The following is a 6,491-nucleotide window of genomic DNA, read 5'->3' as shown; positions in this document are numbered from 1 at the left end:
GGTTACTTAAAATGGTTTAATTAATCAAGTAAAGAAGAGAGTTCTAATTTGAATAGGATTAGAAGTGAAGGGTTTTATCATAAATTAGGATTTTGGGTTTCCAATAGCAATCGCTGGTCTGACCCTGATATGATAGAGAGAAAATATAGTGATTGAGAGATAGTTTCTTGAGAAACCCTAGCCGTCACCTATCCCTCTTCTCTCTTGGCCACCACTGCTAGTACCCGCCGCTGCGATGCCTAAAGCCCTGTTTTCTCTTCTTTACAGATCTGATCTCAAGACAAAGAGGAAATTGGTTTTCTCTTGAGTCTCACTGATTGATTTTTGGTGCTTGCTATTCGAACCAAGAAACAAGCGTTGATCTCGAAGTACTAGCATACCTGCTTGATTCCCAGAGGCATTCGTGTGTACATGATTGTAAATTTAAGTCGCGACTTTTATAATTTCGGGGAAACAAGGGTACGTTCAGAATCGTCATTAAAAAAAAGGTATAACTTTTAATCCTAATTCTAGCATGGAATAGGGTTTTATTATGCTTACTTGCAGTTAAATTTTATTATCCATTCTGTATCAGCATGTCTATTTTTCACATGATAATTATTTTTGTTTGTTGATAAGATCCTAATTTAGTTCACAATCGCTAACCCAATGATCTTCCTAGTATAGGGTGGAGGCACTATGTTTGATGATTGAATTGACACAGGGACCTAATGGGAGAAACTATATGACACAGGCACTACGTTGGGTTCATAACTATTTGCAAATTATTAAAGTACTTTGTATTTTTATTTATTTCGAAAATTATTTAAATATCTTTAAAAAATTTGACTAAGTTTCGTTGAAGCTTTTCACATTCCTAAATGAAATTACTCCATTTGGAAATACGTTAACTAAAATTGAACCAAGACTATTAAATATTGGGTTGGTTCGCATATACCTCCTTATTAAAATAGAAAATATTCAAAGTGTTTATTAAAAAATAGTATTTATTTATTAAATTACACGACTGAACTTTTATAAATTTAATGTTTAAATATTTAAAATAAATATTAATAATATGTTCCTTTGGTCTGATTATGAACCGTTTGATTAATTTCCATTCTTATAATTTTATGATCCAACCACTTTTATTTAAAAGTCTGCATCCGCCTGAAGAAAAGAAGGATGTTGTGGAGAAACTCGAAGAAAAAAAATCCTGATTATAATACATCGCATGGGTGGTACACAATGGTTGAAGGATTTTGTCTTTTTTTTTTGAAAAAAATGGATAAAACACTAATTTATTGAAGCAAATATAGACAAAAAAATGAGCATACAAAAAGAAGAAAAATGAAAATAAACACAAGAACGAGAGGCTAAATATAGTCACCAGAGGTGAAGCGAGTCTAAAAAACACAACGATAGCAAAAACAAAGGATAAAAGACAACTGAGGAGGCGAAGTCAGCCCTCTGGTATCCAAGGTCTCCTCAGGCTAGCAAGTGGAGTTGATCACTCCTAAAAAGCGGCCGAAGATGGAGGGCCGGTTGAGTCGTCTGATCTATTGCTTAGGAAAACAAGGGAATGTCTAGGATTCTTGATAGAGTCGCTTGGAGAGCACTGAGATGAGTTTTAGCTACGGAAAACCAAGCCAATAGCATGTGAATGATTTTAGCAATAACATATGCGAGGCGAGGGCATGCATATTAAATATATGGCTATTTCTCTCCAGCCATAAATTTCAAAAAATGGCCCTCAAAATAAGATCCCAAAGGGTATGTTGATGATCATGCAAGGTTGGGATCCAAATGGTCCAAATGTCAGAAATGGACTGAGGTTTGAAGCAAAGTCTTATAATTTATATGAAAAAAATGGCAAATACTGTTATACAAATACTTTTTATTTTAAATTTGAAAATAATATAATTAGAAAGTTTTGATCTTATTACAAGACAATAATAAAGTACAAATTAATTCAATATCATAGCACATGCATAATGAAAAAGAATAATTGAATATGTTCTATAAATATATACAACAAATTATATTAAATAAAAATGAATAGTTCTTGTGATTATTATTAGGATTATTACTCAACAAGCCGCATTTGTCTTTAATATACTAAATTAAAAAGAAAGAAACATTGGTAATTGAGTGGAATTTAAAGTTTTTGGTGTAAATCTCCATACAGTCCCTCTATTTCTCAAAAAATAACTTTTTAGTCCCTCTACTAATTTCAATGTCTTTATAGTCCCTTTACTTTTAAAAATGTTCCTCATTAGTTGATGGGGACTAATGTCACCTATGAAACCCAAGTGCACAAACTGATCAAGTAATATAGTGTGCTTAATAGTAAAGTTATTGATCCCAAGTGGAACTAGGAAATACTAGTACTAGTGTTTGTCTTACTATCTAACCTAAAGCAAGAGTCGTGAACAAAGGCAATGATACCAAAGTAGAACTAATGACAGAAACTGATAAGGGGCAAATCAAGCAAGGGGAAACGGGGTGCTCTGGCATAAAATCCCTTTAGGGTTTTATAAGTCTAGGACAATGGTTGTTTAATCTTGCAATCCTATTTGAACAGAGAGATTTTCTAAATTATATTAAACACCTCTTGCAAAGGTGAATAGTAATTGAATCCATACAGTGCTGATATAGTCAACATGCAATCGCTTGACACTCTTTGAAATCTTAATATGAGTTAACAATAATTTCTTAAATTGGCAATTCTTCTTGTAAAGAAATTACCTCTAATTCGAATATAGAATAGAGATGTGATTTTTTCTAAAATATATTCCACATAATTGCAAAGAGCATGGAAATAACTTGTTAACCCACTCAGGAAGATTGAGGGAGAAGAGTTCTTTGAAGTACCCAATTGCTAGATTTACTCACAATCCCCTCTAATCGTGACACATCTATGTTAGGTGGATATTTTTACTCGCCACAATGCACATCAAATATGATAACTAGGGCTTTCACCACAATAGCAATCAAACAATACAAACACACAATTAGATTCAAATGATATAGATTGCAATTAAGAGAACTAAATCATAAGGATCTACAACTAATGTCAAAGGATAAAATCTTAGAGTTCAACTATGCCCAAACATCTACAAAATTAATCCTCCATTAAAAGAGAGCAACAATCCAATCCAAATGAAATAAAATACATGAAGAGAATAAAAAATCTCCCTCAAAGCTAGCAATCTCCTTGGATTGATAAAGTTCTTTAAAGATTCCTCGATATCACCACTGAGATTTCTCTACGAACGGCTTGAAGCTTTGAAGCTCCGTTTAATCTACCCCTCTTGCTTACTTCCCTCAGACAAGATATGCAATGGAAGGCCACTAGATCACTTCCCAAAGGGCGGCCAAAGAATAGAGAAGAAGATTCCCCAAAAGCCGTAATTTTTAGGCTTTTATAACTCTGAAATTGGGGGTTCTTACGGCCGTAACAGGTCCTTATGTCCTGATGCTCACGGTAATAATAGTGCTCGTAAGCCTCTTGGGCTTGGTGTTACGGTTGTAACAATGCTCGTAACAGTGCACATAATAGTGATTTACTACACTATCATGAATGGTATACTGCTACAGTAAATGCCCGTAATAGCACCTGTAAGTCTGACCGTAAATCACTCTAAAAACTATTTTTTTCATCCAAAATTAACTCAAATTGTCTCAAACTTGTTCCTCTTAGTCTATATATCTTCATTCTAGCCTAAATACGAAATAGAAATATATTAAGCACTAAATTCTATATTCAATAAATACATGAAAACTTGATCGACTATGTGCAATCCCTCAAGTATACGAGTCATCAAGTAATACCTCTCGTGCGAGTACAGAAGGGTCGTATTCCCAAGGGCCTGAGAATCTACTCTTACTTCTTCTTTGCAAAGTTGTTTAACCTACAAGTCTGAATGTGATAGAGAGAATACAAAGAAACAAAGTAAATGCAAATAGAATGCTAACAATGAAGGCAAAATACGGGGAATAACCAGCGCAAGAAAGTGCTCAAGGATGAGGATCCCCACAAGGGCTACTAAAGTGTGCAAGATGCTAGAACTAATATGCAAGTGGCTAGTTGAACCGAGAAAACCCTAGTTTAAGCCAACTCAATGGTCATGGCAATGGACTCCTAATCCGGTACGAGTATTGGATACGGAACCTCTTCCACCCAAATCCTCCTACTATTGCAATGGGAATGGTTATTTTCTCACGCTAGGGCTGAAACACAAGCTATACTCAACCGTAGAAATGGAGAGGTACAAATACCCGATGGTCACAGCATACTTATACGTATATCCCTTCTAAGCTTCGTGAGTCTAATACTAGGGCAATGGTCATGCAAACTAGTACTACCTAAGAATTGATACACAGAGTTCTCATGCAATAAATAGATCAAACATCCAAACAACAAAAGTTCACCCCCAAGGTTCACCTACATCCGGTGACCTTGGGGGTTTAGTTGTTCATAGTCACAAAATACACAAAGAAAGTCATGAAAACAACTAAATAAACCATAAAACAATTTCCTCAAGAGATAGAGGCCAGAGAAACTTCCAAAGACACCACTCAAAGGGGTGGCTTGCTGTCATTTTCAACCTCTCAAAATCAAGCCCTAGGAGTAGATCTTGCTCCAAATCGCTCTCTCCTCGCCAAATCCGTAGTGGAAATGCCCTCAAAACCCTTTTTCTTCCTTGGATCGGCAATGGTGGTGATGAGTTTCAAGAAGGAGATGTCCTCCTTCAAAGAAATACCCTAATGATGCTTATGAAGAGTGGCTTCGGGATGGCTTACGGGTGGCCTCACGGTCAATATACTGGCCATAAGGATGCTCAGAAAATGGGCCGAGAATTTTAATAAGTTTCTACAGTAAACTGTTACAGTAAAACTGTTACATTAACCTACTACAGTACCGCTGCTCTTTAAATTGCTTATGGTTATCTTCACGGGCGTGAGGTTGCTTGTAAGGATTTCCAAACTTAGAGATTTCGCCAAGTTTTCATGTTTTAGACTGCTATAGTGTTGCCACAGTACCCTCAGGGCCCCTAAAACGTTGTTTTTAATGTTGATTTCTCCTCAAATTGCGTCGTTGAGCTCACCTAGGTTTCCTTTATGCCTGAAACACGAAATTAAACAATTAAATCATAGAAAGGGCATCGGCTCATCAATAATATATATAAACTATGTGGACAAGTATGTATAAAATACATACATTTAGACGATTATCAAATGTGTTATAAATAATAATAATCAAATATATTCATTCAAGAATTTATCAAAAGTCCATGAGAAAATGACCATTTACTTTGTCGTCTAAAACCACTGATGTGGCTGACAAGTGGCATTATTTTATATTACTATAAACATAACCATCTGACCTGGTTTTTTATAATGGGTTAAACTAGTGTTCAGAATAAAAAATTGTAAAATGAAATATTAAACTAATCACAGCTATTCTATCAGTTCCTAAAGACTTTAGATTCGAAACCCAAACTCATCACCTTCTCTCCATCTCACTGTTTATCCTCATTTTCATCTCGATCCTTACCCACATTCATCTCCAATGACCCTCCCCCTTCCTCTCCCTCTCCCCCTTTGATCTTTTCAACTGATCGACCCATCTCACTAGAATCACTTCAGTTCCTATTTAGTATCCTCAACTAATGACATAGTCACCCCAACCCATTGTTGGAATCTTTTGGGGCATTCGCCGGAAGTGCCCTATGAACCCATCACCAAGGCAGGGTTTTTTGAGGGCTTACAATGTATTTCATTTTGTTTCTTATAATCAAGAATAACCCCATGTAATCCAATATTCATTGTATTAAATTATAGTTCTTTGTATTATCTAGTTTTCCCAACAACAAAACATTTTCCTAAAAATAACCTGACGTAACCCAATAGAAAGTAATACAATAGCAAAATATTTCCCCAAAAAAAAAAAATCTAACATATCATTATACACATCAAAACAATAATCTGTTTATCAAGAATGAGTGGAAGAAAGATTGAGAGTGAGTTAGGCTAGAATAAAATAAATCCCTAACATCTTATTCCACACATCAAAACAATAGTCTCAGTCACAACTACACAATGTAGACGGATTAAAACATAAAGAAGAGTATAGCAAATTAAGGTTCACCATAAAAGGGGTACCTTACTATGTGGATAAAGAGGATTGTCTTCAGTGATGGGGTCGTAACGGGATTCGGCGGGGGATTGTGATAGGTGCCTAAATGTATGTAATTTATACATTTAGCATGTATTTTGTTAAGAATTGATGCATGTTTTGCGCTTAATCATGTATTATTTTCTTTGTATGACATAAAGAAGCATGGGGAACACAAGGATACGATTAGGGCAAAAAGAAGGAGAAAACCAGGTTTTGTAGTACTGTAGTAGATTACTGTAGCAGGGTACTATAGCAATTTTACTGCAGTAACTACTGTAGCACCTGAAAATTTTTTGGGACATAAAGTTTTGCCTAACTCATGCGGCCG

This window comes from Dioscorea cayenensis, chromosome 18 (assembly GCF_009730915.1).
Source record: "Dioscorea cayenensis subsp. rotundata cultivar TDr96_F1 chromosome 18, TDr96_F1_v2_PseudoChromosome.rev07_lg8_w22 25.fasta, whole genome shotgun sequence".
Lineage (NCBI taxonomy): Eukaryota > Viridiplantae > Streptophyta > Magnoliopsida > Dioscoreales > Dioscoreaceae > Dioscorea > Dioscorea cayenensis.
This window is presented reverse-complemented; position numbering follows the sequence as displayed.